Source organism: Equus przewalskii, chromosome 9 (genome assembly GCF_037783145.1).
Source record: "Equus przewalskii isolate Varuska chromosome 9, EquPr2, whole genome shotgun sequence".
Lineage (NCBI taxonomy): Eukaryota > Metazoa > Chordata > Mammalia > Perissodactyla > Equidae > Equus > Equus przewalskii.
The window spans coordinates 25,713,493-25,726,510 of NC_091839.1; positions in this window are offsets into that span (position 1 = coordinate 25,713,493).

Here is a 13,018-nt window from a genome sequence, read left to right on the forward strand (position 1 = left end):
TCTTTTTTTTTTAAAGATTTTATTTTTTTCCTTTTTCTCCCCAAAGCCACTTGGTACACAGTTGTATATTCTTCGTTGTGGGTCTTTCTAGTTGTGGCATGTGGGATGCTGCCTCAGCATGGCTTCATGAGCAGTGCCATGTCCGTGCCCAGGATTCGAACTGATGAAACACTGGGCCGCCTGCAGCAGACTGCGCGAACTTAACCACTCGGCCACAGGGCCAGCCCCTGTTGCTCCATATTCTTGTCAGCATTTGGTCCTATCAGTGTTTTGGATTTTAGCCATTCAAATACTTGTGTAGTGGTATGTCATTGTTGCTTTAATTTGCAATTCCCTAATGACATATGATGAGTATCTTTTCACATTCTTTTAACAGTGTCTTTTGCAGAGCAGAAGTTTTTAATTTTAATCAAGTCTGAATTACCCAATTTTTCTTTTATGGATTGTGTTTTTGGTGTTGTATCTAAAGTCATTGTTATATAAAGTCCTTGCCAAACCTGAGGTCACTTACATTTTCTCGTATGATATCTTCTAAGTGTTTTGTAGTTTTGTATTTTGCATTTAGGTATGTTATTCATTTTGAGCAAATATTTGTGAAAGGCATAAGATCTGTATCTAGATCATTTTTTTATACATGAAGATGTCCAGTAATTCCAGCACCATTTGTTGAGGACTGTTCTTTCTCCATTGAATTGCCTGTACTCCTTTTTCAAAGATCAGCTGTCTGTATTTGTGTGGTTCTATTTCTAGACTCTTCCAATTTTTCCATCCCTTGAGATACTCATTGTGTGGGTATGGCTTTTTTTGTCTTTTATTTATGTGGTATATTCCATCAATTGATACTAAGATGTTAAACTAACCTTGCATTTCCTGGGACAAATCCCATTTGGTCAGGATGTATAATTCTTTGTACATGTTGCCAAATCAGTATCTGATACCTTTTAAATGTATTTTACATCTATATTGACGAGGGATAATGGGGTGTCGACTTCTTTTCTTGTGATATCTCTGTCTAACTTTGCTATCACAGTAATTCTGACCTCATAGAATAAGTTGGGAAATTTCATCTTCCTTTATTTTCTGAAAGAGTTTTTGAAGGATTAATGATATTTCTTCTTTAAATATTTGCTAGAATTCCTTAGTGAGGGAATTGAGCCTGGAATTTTCTTGTGGGAAGATTTTCAATAAACATTACTTAGTATAGTCCTGTATAGATTTTTCTACTTATGTCGGTTTTGATAATTGGTGTCTTTCTAGGAATTTGTCCATTTCAACTAAACTAATTTTGAAGGATAAAGATTGTTTATAATATTCCCTTATGATGCTTTTAATGTCTGTATGGTCACTAGCGTCTTCATTCCTGACTTTGTTAATTTGTTGTCTTCTTTTCTTTGTTTGCTTACCTAAAGTTTTGTCAATTGTTTTGATTTTTTTGAAAGAACCAACTTTCTGTCTCATTGATTTGTGTGTGTGTGTGTGTTTCTGTTTTCTATTTCAGTGAGTTTTGTCCTAATCTTCATTATTTCCTTTCTTATCATTGCTTTGGGATTAGTTTAGTCTTATTTTCTTGGTTTCTTAACTTGGAAGCTTAGGTTATTGATGTCTTTCTTTTTCTGTAATAAGTTGTTTAAAGCTGTACATTTCTCGCTGATCATTTAATTTAGCTGCGTCACATCGATTTTTATATGTAGCATTTTTATTTTCTTCTAGTTCAAAATATTTATGTTTTTAAATTTTAACTTGTAATTTCTCCTTTGACTCATAGGATATTTGACAGTGTGTGGCTTAATAAGTTTTTCTCTATTAAATTTTCAGGGCTATTACCACAGAGCGGGAGGAATGCTTTTAATTTTTCAGTCAAGGGCCCAAGTGTTACAATTAAGGGCTTGAAATGGAGGAAATCTGTGAGTTATTAGGAATATCTTCCACTCTGGGGAGGCCTGCCCTGTCACCAAGTGGTTATGTTCGTGTGCTCTGGTTCAGTGGCCTGGGGTTCGCTGGTTCAGATCCTGGGTGCAGACCTACGCACCATTCATCAAGCCATGCTGTGGCAGCATCCCACATAGAGGAACTAGAATGACCTACAACTGCAATATACAGCTATGTACTGGGGCTTTGGGGAGGAAAAAAAAGAAAAGAGGAAGATTGGCAACAGATGTTAGCTGAGGGCCCATCTTCCTCACCCAAAAGCATAAAAAAAAAAGAAACCTTCCATTCTGAAGAATATTTTGAGCAAAGCTGTCAGGTGTTTAATGTAGAAAAAGTAGCACCCGTATCTTCCACGGATTGATGAGGATGACCATCTGTCATTAATTCATCTTGAGTGCTTAAGGATGTGGCAGGTTATTGAGCTCTTTTTCCTTCCTCAGAGGACCCTCATTGATCTGAATTGAGGGATTTTCTTTGTCTTGGTTTTTCTTTCCTAAGATGGACCATCTTTTCTCCAGTGTCCCTTCTGTTTACAATATATTGAAATTCGTTTTCAATGGGTCATTTGTTGGGGAATGGGTCCCTTAGCTGTTTGATCTGCAGAGGGGCAAGTTTACTTTGGGTCCTGTCTCATTTTTAGTCTAAAGCCCTTTCAAAATGTACTGTCAGCTGTTGTATTTAAGGTGTATTTATTGTATTTATTATTCTGATTTCTGTTTTTGAATTAGATCTCCAGTTCAGATTTAAACCCATTGATAAAATGACATCTAACAGCTGCTGTTACATCAGCACCTCTGTAACTCAAATGTTGCAAGAAGGTATTTTTCTAGTGTTAACCAAAATGAGCAGCTTTACGAGGCAAAGATAAAGTTTTAAAGAAAAGAGAGGCTTTGTGAAAGCTGTGCAAGCTATGGATGTACACCCCAACTCATAAGTTGATAAGTGAGCCCTCCAGTGTTGGGGTGGCTGGGTTTATAAAGGCAAAAATTGCAGACTATATAAGGCAGAGTCCAGTTTCGGATTGGTTGCCCTTTCCAGTTACAGTTTATCTTGTGTCCGGACTTTCTAAATGTGCTAATCACAGGGAAAAAAACCAAACTTTAGCAGTATTCTCTGGCTGTCTCATGTTGGTCAAGGTTAAATGCAATTTTCTGTTTCTGTCCATAGTTCAGCCTTGAAGTGGTCATGGTAACCGTCACGTCAACTCTGGCCCAGTTCTTATCTCTTTCTTTTATCATTTTCCTCTTTTGTTTTTGTTTTTGTTTTTAATCCCCCCAGTACATAGTTGTATATTTTAGTTATGGGTCCTTCTAGTTGTGGCATGTGGAATGCTGCCCCAGCGTGGCCTGGTGAGTGGTGCCATGTCTGCACCCAGGATCCGAAGTGGTGAAATCCTGGGCCGCTGAAGTGCAGTGCACAGACTTAACCACTCAGCAAGGGGGCCGGCCCCTCATTTTCCCCTTTTGATGATAGGTTCACCAGGGCAACACCTTTTATCACTTCAGGGTGTATTCAAGTCCCTTGATTCCCAAGTGCCCCCTCGGTTGCTTATGTTCTATCCAATCTCACTTAGGAGGCACCAGAGGTCAGCATGGGCTGAACATAGATGGTGATTTGAGCCAGCATCATGCAGGTTGCCAGTGGTGGAGTGGCATCCAGACACCACTTAAAGCAAGGAAAAATAAGTTTAAAGAGGAGGAATTCTGAGTCCTAGAACAACAAGGATCATGACAAATTGGAGGCCTGATCATAAGAACAAGGCTATTCCCTCAGGAAGCCAACTGAAAAGGTTTCCCAACATTCCCAGTCCATACCAGGGGTCTGGTTCAGTTTTTTTCAGTGTTTTATGTTCTTTTTAAGTATTTCTAGATCATGGGTAGCTTTGCCAGAAGGGTTTACATAAAAGCAACAGTCCTCTCCTAACATGGAACAAGTTTTCCCTGCATCAGCTGTGAGTGTGTTAAGAGGTCTGCCATTCTGGAGGACTGACTACCTCAGCTAGAGTCTGTCATTGCTTGCTGATGGGTTACAGCAGAGCTAGTGGCTTTCCAAGATTGCTCAACCAAAAGAGAAATGTTTCTTATTGATTTTTCCAATTCTGGGATGCCTGTGAACTGAAAGAATCCTGTATAGAGAGGTGAGTCCTAGGCCACTTCTATCTATGATAGGGCTAGCTATGAACAAGATTCCCAAGTCAAGGTCTCTTTTTCACCTCTTGTCACTGAGCAGTTAGGGCTGTAGAGACAAAAGATCCCAAATTATGGATGCAGGCTAAGGGTCCCAGGGAGGTTAAGTTATATACTTCAGGGAGCAGTGAGATGACAGTAGAGGTTCCTCTCCATCTCTTTGGAAGGACCATGTAAATTTAGTGCCACATGGAAAGCAATAACCTGATCCTTGTAGGGATATGGCCGAGGTAGATCCCTGGGCCCAGACCGTTGTGTGGGTGGTATTAATTTGGACAGAAGCAGGAAGAATAACCGTCCCGAGGCTGCCATGGGTCAGTTATCCAGAAGGGTTTGTAGGTGGGCATATAATCATCAGCGCAAAGCAGGTGGAAGTGGCCCAGGACATTTGGATTTGTGGGAGTAATTGAAAGAGCAGTAAAGATTACTGTATAGAAGAGTGAGAAGGTTTGGGGAATGTAATACGGTGGTGGAATTAGTAAGATTATAGGAGACTTTGGTTGAATTGACCATCAGCCAGGAGTTTCCTGAATGTTGGTCTATTCCTCAGCCTTCATTAATATTTGGGTCTGCAAAGCTTAACAGTTCAGGCATCCAGGCACCAGAAGCATTCACCAACAAGTTTCCCCAAAGAAGGGTAACAATTGAATCCAATTCAGTGACTTCATAATTGGTCTGATTGTTTACAAGAATTAAAGATATGTTCTGTGACGTTGTGTTCAATGGAGTTATTGCAAAGCAAGATGTGGTTGAGAAAACCTAGGAGTGACCATAGCCATCTACATTGCGAAAGCATAATGAAGCTTTATAAGGTAAAGTATGCACTTGGCCTAAAATCTCAGGGTATGAAGCAGCAGGGTCAGCCAGATTCCAGTTGGCATATCCACCTTCCATCTGTGGCCTTGGTCGCCAAGGCCTCGTGTGTGATTGTGTAAGCTGCATAATCAAACCCAGTATATTTGCCAGAAGCCTTAAGCAAAGTGGAGAATGACGGGGGTACCCCTATGAGGTCGGAGTCTTCTAGGGTATAATTTCAATCTGTACAGATCCAATGGGAGGAGAGATTGGTCCTGAAAGCAATATTCTGTATGATAGGAAGGTAGGGATGGGCGAAAAACAAATGTGGTGGAGGAGTTATGGGAGTTATGGAAGGAGTCAGAAGACCACAGCAAATGCAGGTAAAAAAGGTAGTCAAGTACGCCACTTTAAGGGGTGCCATCGAGGGATCCATTATTAAGGAATTCAAACCAAGGGAGATCCCAGAGGTCCCAGTCTCAGGGAGCACTTGCTCTTCTAAAGATGGATCCTGTTGTAACCTGTTTACAATATCAGGACAGTTTTTAAAGTAATCTAGAATGATTTAGAGCAACAGTATGGCAAATAGCATCATCAAGTCAATCTTGGAAAACAATGAAGAAGGGCAGTACCAGGAGGGCACAGGAAAATACGAGCAACAGTTAAAATGAAAAACAAGAAGAGCAGTATGAGAAGATTCAGCTGTTTTTCATGTGGGATCATGATGAGGAGGGTTACAGGTCTGGTCCAGAATCTTGGGAAAGCTGTCTCCTTCAGACGTCTGCTTCTGCTCCAATGGCAGGTCTATGGCAGGGGTCTTGGCATTGGGTCAAAGCTGGGTATCAGATAAGGGAGTTGATTCTTGTTGGAGTGGGAGTCCTTCCATTACTGAACCAGGTTAATTTTGCTTGCAAACGATTATGCCAATCACTGAGACAATGAGTTTGGAAAGAGAAAGAATTTAATCACAGGGCAGTCAAGTGAGGAGGCGGGAGAACCAATCTTAAATATGCCTTCCCAAGAAATGGAGGTTAGGAATTTTTATGGGATAAGGGAGTAGGGTGGTCTAAACTGGAAATAGATGATTGGAAGTAAGGAGAAGTGAGGTAATTGATCTGTGCAAGTATAGTCAAGCTTCATAACTCTTCATAAGATGCATGTTCACAAAATGGCGGTCTTACCATGCCCTGAGGGTGGAGTTTTCATCTCCTTGACATCAAAGGGTCACTTATCCATCATCTGCACAGGCCCAGTTGATGTGTGGATGGTCTCAACTGGCCCAAACTGGACAAGGAGTCAACTTTCAGTTCCTGAAAAACTTAAGTACACCACCTGTTATCATGATGACATGAGTGTCAAAGATGTTATCTATAGGGTAGATTTTAGTAATGCATTGTCTAACTACTTTTGCAAACAGACAACTAACTGAGTATAGTTAAAGCAAGTTTGCCCCCTACTTTACTCCCCCCTTGTCTTGGTTCATTCTTGAGGAGTTTGGGGCAACAACCGCTCTAACTACTTTCTGCTGGTAAGGGACATGGGCCTAATAAGGACTTGAGGTATGACATTCTTTAGCACTCATTTGGAAATATTCCCTTATTCCTGGTTTTGGGTTGACATTTTGTATTATTAGGATTTTTCACCTCATTCAATAGTTTGAGTACAACATCCAAAAGCAAAAATTTTTTTTGTGGGGAAGATTGGCCCTGAGCTAACATCTGTGCCAACCTCCCTCTACTTTGTATATGGGACGCTACCACAGCATGGCCTGATGAGCAGTGTGCAGATCTGCACCTGGGACCTGGACTGGCAAGCCCTGGGCCGCTGAAGCGGAGCATGTGAACCCAACCACTATGCCACTGGGCTGGTCCCTAAAAGCACATTTTATAATCAAATATCTGGCCAGAAGGATAAGAAATATAGACAACTCAAAGTTTAATAGTCCCTGAAGAATAGATCTAATTCCTTGGGGAATCCAAGAGAACAGTTCTGAAAACCAGTTTAGAGCCAGCACCTCTGGGGATACTTGCTGCAGCCAGATAGCTTGTCTGATTGGGTAGGTGGCCCAGCTGGACTCTGTGTGACATGTTTATAGATTACATTTTTAATTTCTAAGGGAGAGACCAGTGACATTATAAACTGGAATTATCATGGGGTCCCATGGTCATATGCTGAATAAGATTTGGGGTAATACATGCAACATTTGGAAAGATTACCTGCCTTTGCCAATGTCTGAGAAATTTCAATCATCGAATTGTCCCTCCAGGCTTGGGGAGTCAAAGTCAACAAGGAAGCATAACAGAAAAGGAAAAGGGCAATCATGTTTATAGTCCAATGTGTGGTCTTTATCTCACTTAAGCTATAATAGAATCTATTGATTAGGTTTACACAGGAAGTGATTTAACCTTTTGGGTAGTACACAATAAATCATAAGCAAATAGAAAATTACAAAGGCCAAACAGTCCAACAAGTAAAGTAAGAACCTGGGAGTCATTCATTACTTATCTTTAGGATACCGCCTTTTGAACAGCAACCTGAGGTCTATCAAGGTTAACTTGTCCATTCAGAGAAATCAGTGTCCTGAGTATGTATGGTAGATCCATGGCTTAATTCCTTTCAACTTTGTCGATGAGTAGGTTACCAGCAGCACTTCATAGGGCCCAGTTCAGTAGAGGTAGAGTTGATCTGGGTGCTTGTGCTTCCAGGATTTCAGTAAGACCCAGTTTCCACAAAAAAGATGGTACAGAGGAACATCTGACAGTGTCCAGTTCCTTAATTTGAGTTCCCTCAGGGTCTCTTTTATCAACAGGAAGAATTTCCCAAAGTTAGGCCTATATTGTATAAGCAAGTAACCAGGTTTTTAATAAGAAGCATTTCTAGAAAAACAAAGTTAATAGTTGGAGCAAATTATAAATCAGTGTCTGAATCCAGGGAGTAGCTAGTCAAGAAGATTTCTAGATGTCAGGGTTGAAGCATCTTTCACAGTTTGAAATGTCTCTGATGCTGTCTCTGGGTGTTCAGGTATATTTTTGAGTGGCTTATACAGCAACAAGCATGACTGTCTCCTAAAGTTTATATCAAGTTGTCCAGCTTCAGTTTGCAGGGCTTCAGGAAAAAGAGTGGTTTTAGGTCTCAATGATCCCAAATGAAAAGGATGGAAACAATTGAAACATTAGTTTGGAGATTTGTAGCCAGATATTTCAAGAGACTAGAAGAACTCAGGATCCAGTCCTGTTTACAGATAGAAAACGAAAACCTCAGAGACAATTAAAAGAACTAGAATCTAATATCCATGAATGTGCACTACAGTTTTTATTGATACATAATTTTTCTCTCTAAAATCATCCTCATTTTTTAACAAAGCCAAATTAAGACTGATTGGTTTGCAAAATAAGTCTAGTTTCAGTAGACTTGGCCAAATCATTTACATAAGTACAGCAAGACTATCAATTGATCATATAGGCTCTTTATATCTGCTTTGCTGGAAGTTTATACAAGGAACCTCAGAGTGAACTTTAAAGGCCTCTTGAGGCCAGGCCAAGCCAAGGACTTGTCATCAGACTCCACCTGTAATACCTATGATTTGGGTGAATTCCTCTCTTCTCTTGAGTTTCCCACGAATATTCTGAGGTTCTTTTTTTTTTTTTTTTTTTTGAGGAAGATTAGTCCTGAGATAACTACTGCCAGTCCTCCTCTTTTTTGATGAGGAAGCCTGGCCTTGAGCTAACATCTGTGCCCATCTTCCTCTACTTTATATGTGAGATGCCTACCACACCATGGCATGCCAAGCAGTGCCATGGTCACACCTGGGATCTGAACTGGTGAACCCCAGGCCGCCGAAATGCAGAGTGTGCAGACTTAGCCACTGCGCCACCAGGCCAGTCTTCTGAGGTTCTTTGCATGTGCCAGGGAAGTGACCTTTTTTACTCACCTGCTAAAGTTGCTGGGAATCCTGTAAGGAAGATACCAGGTCAATTTTCAAGTGGCTTTACTTCATAAAGTCAGTCCTTGATCCCCAAAGCTCTTTGGTCATTTCTGAGTCATTTCTTTGGTCATTTCATGTTTCTCTCAAACATGATATTCCAGTCTGGGGCTGGCCCCATGGCCGAGTAGTTAAGTACACAAGCTCTGCTGCAGGTGGCCCAGTGTTTCGTTGGTTCGAATCCTGGGCGCAGTCATGGCACTGCTCATCAAACCACACTGAGGCAGCGTCCCACATGCCACAACTAGAAGGACCCACAACGAAGAATGTACAACTATGTACCAGGGGGCTTTGGGGAGAAAAAGGAAAAAATAAAATCTAAAAACAAAAAAAAAACCCAAAAAAATGATATTCCAGTCAAAGCCTTGGTAATATAACCAATGCTTCTAACTGTGTCCTGCTATAAGGAGAACAGATTTTTTTTTTTTTGAGGAAGATTAGTCCTGAGCTAACATCTGCTGCCAATCCTCCTCTTTTTGCTGAGTAAGACTGACCCTGAGCTAACATCCATGCCCATATTCCTCTACTTTATATGTGGGACGCCTACCACAGCATGGCTTGCCAAGCGGTTCCATGTCTGCACCCAGGATCCAAACCAGTGAAACCAGGGCTGCCAAAGTGGAACGTGTGCACTTAACCTCTGTACCACTGGGCCGGCCCAAAGGAGAACAAATTCTGATTGAACTTATGGAAATAAGTATATTGCCATGAAAATAAGAATATTCACTCACTAAGAGTTTCCAAATTCTGGAGGGATCAGGTAGAGAGAGAAAGATAAATGTTTCAATTCTGCTTACAAAGGTATAATTTACCAAATTGCTATAAGTCATAGCATAAGAGAAAGGAGGAAAAGTTTTCCTTAAGTCTGGAAAAACAAAACATTAAAAATGAGCAATATATTTTAACAATAGCAATATATTTTAAACAAAAAGTCATACACACTATAATAATCCTCATCAGTTTATTCAGTCCCATGTAACCAACTCTTGATCTTGATTTTCTGTTAGCAATTTCATGAAGTCATTAGTTTCTCCATTAGAGTTTTATAATTTCTTACCCAGTTCAGTTTTATGATCTGAAAGTTTATCAGAAACCTGTATCCTAGAGTGTCAGAGTCCTTTCCATGAATCTCTCTGAAGTTGAAACAATTGCAAAAGCATCAGAGTAAAACAGTAACTGTCTATAAATGACAGAAGACTCAAAAATGGCAATTAGAGAAACTTGGCTATTTCTATGACATGCAACACTTTAAGATACTAACTAGAATTATGATTGATAACTAGGGTGGATCAGAATTTAAGGAATGTCATATATAATATATTTAATTTTATATATACATATATATGTTATTTATTACATATAATTTTTAAACACATATTAATAACATTCATCCACACAGTATAACCTACGAAGTTTTATCATCATTTATTTGACAATATTTCCCATGTAATTTAACATTCCAAATAAGCCTAATTAGTTCAATATCTTCCTCTTCATAGGAAGAGAGAACAAATTCTTTGAGAAGTCTCAGGGGAAGTTTGTTAAAAATACCAAAAGGTTGGTGACATCAGCAACGTGGCAGAGTGAGAAGTTTTCTTTGACTCTCCCCCCTTAGAACTATAACTAATTGGACATTCATCAGTCAACTAAGGATATCCACACAGCATCTCAGGATGCCTGAGAGACCCGTGCTGCTATACATCTGAAGGGGGACAGACTTCCCCTCAGGAGGAGGTGGAGATAGGTGAAAACTCTCTGACTCCTGGACACCCCAGTACCTGCAAGCAACTTTCTACTGGCTGACACACTCATAGCATCGCCACAGCACCAAGGGTGGGCATCTGTGCTCATCAGTGGTGCAATGGTGGAAACAGGTAACTACAGCCCTACCTAAGCCCCCCACGATTGCGCCGTACCCCAGTGGGAAAATCCATGGTCCCACAGCAGCCGCAGGGAAAGCCTCTACTCAGCATTAGTGGAGAGGCTCCACCCAGCATTCAGAACACTGGGAGGCCCCGGGAACAAAAGGAGCCCGGCCCAAGTAGCAACCCGCCAGCCAGCCGCCTCTGACACTCAAAGTCCTGCTGTTGCCCTGAGGGAGCAAGGGAGACCCAGAGAGACCGTGTGAGTGGGCGGTGGCAAGTTGGAGTCCCAGCGAGTCTGCTCTGACAGTGAATTCAAAATAGCCATCATTAAAAAACTCAGTGAGATAAAAGAGAATACAGATAGACAACTCAACGAGTTCAGGAGCTATGTCACAAAAGAGCTTGATACCATAAAGAAGAACCAATCAGAAATGTTGGAGATGAAGAACACAATGGAGGAGGTTAAGAAAAATCTGGACTCTCTGAACAGTAGGGTCAATAATATAGAAAACAGTATTAGCACTTTTGAAGATAGGAATATAGAAATGCTGCAGATAGAGGAGGGGAGAGAACTAAGACTAAAAAGAAATGAAGAAACTCTCTGAGAAATATCCAACTCAATTAGGAAATGCAACAAAGGATTATAGGTATCCCAGAGGGGGAAGAGAAGGAGAAGGAGGCAGAAAGCCTGTTCAAAGAAATAATGGCTGAGAACTCCCCAAACCTGGGGAGAGAGATGGAACTCCAGGTGACAGAAGCTAATAGATCTCCAAACTTTATCAATGTAAGAAGACCAAACCCAAGGCATATAGTAGTGAAGCTTGCAAAAGTCAATGACAGAGAAAATACTAAGGGCAGGAAGGCAGAAGAAAATAACCTACAAAGGAACCCCCATAAGGCTGTCAGCAGATTTCTCAGCAGATACCTCACAGGCTAGAAGAGAGTGGAATGATATATTCAAAACTCTGAAGGACAAAAACTTGCAGCCAAGAATACTCTATCCAGTGAAAATATTCTTCAAATATGATGGAGAAATAAAAACTTTCCCAGATAAACAAGTTAAGGAAGTTCATTGCCACAAGACCTCCCCTACAAGAAATGCTCAGGAAAACCCTGATACCTGAAAAATCAAAAAAAGGAAAGGGGTTACAAAACCCAGAGCAAAGGAGATAAGTAGAAAGACAAAATCAGAAAGTTGCAGCTCTCCATCAGAACAGGTTAGAAAAGGCTAAGTATAACATTAAAGATAAAAGGAAGGGAAACACCAAGAATAAATATAATCTTGTCATTTTAACCACAAACTCACAACACAAGAAGGAGGGGAAAAAAACTGACAATACCAACCTAGAAGGGGAAGAGGAAAGGAATGGAATGGCTTAATCTAAGGAAATAAAAGGCTATCAGAGAATGGACTGTCTCATCTATGAGATGTTTTATACAAACCACATGGTAACCACTAAACAAATATCAAGAATAAAGACACAAATTACAAATAAGAAGAAAGCCAATATAGAAAACTACCTACCTGAATTGGTAGTCCAAAAATCACGGGACGAGAAATTAAGGAAATGCAAGTGAACCAGGAAAAAAAGCGATAGAATGGCAGCATTAACCCCCACATTTCAACAATCACTCTAAATATAAATGGATTGAATTCTCCAATCGAAAGACACAAAGTAGCAGGATGGATTAAAGAACAAGACCCAACAATATGCTGCCTCCAGGAAACACACCTCAGCCCCAAAGACAAACACAGACTCAGTGTGAAGCGATGGAAGAAAATATTCCAAGCTAATAATGAACATAATAAAGCAGGTGTCACCATACTTATATCAGACAAGGTAGACTTCAAAGCAAAACAGATAAAGAGAGACAAAGAGGGGCAGTTTATAATGATAAAAGGGACACTCCACCAAGAAGACATAACACTTATAAATATATACACACCCAACACAGGAGCACCAAAGTATGTAAAGCTACTATTAACAAAATTGAAAGGAGATATCAAAAACAATACAATAATAGTAGGGGACCTCAACACCCTACTAACACCAATGGACAGATTAGACAGAAAGTCAACAAGGAAATTATAGAATTAAATGAAGAACTATAACAGACGGACTTAATAGATATATGTAGAACATTCCATCCAAGAACAGCAGGTTACATATTCCTCTCAAGTACGCATGGAACATGCTGAAGGATAGACCATATCTTGGGAAACAAAGCAAACATCAACAAATTCAAGAGGGTTGAAATAA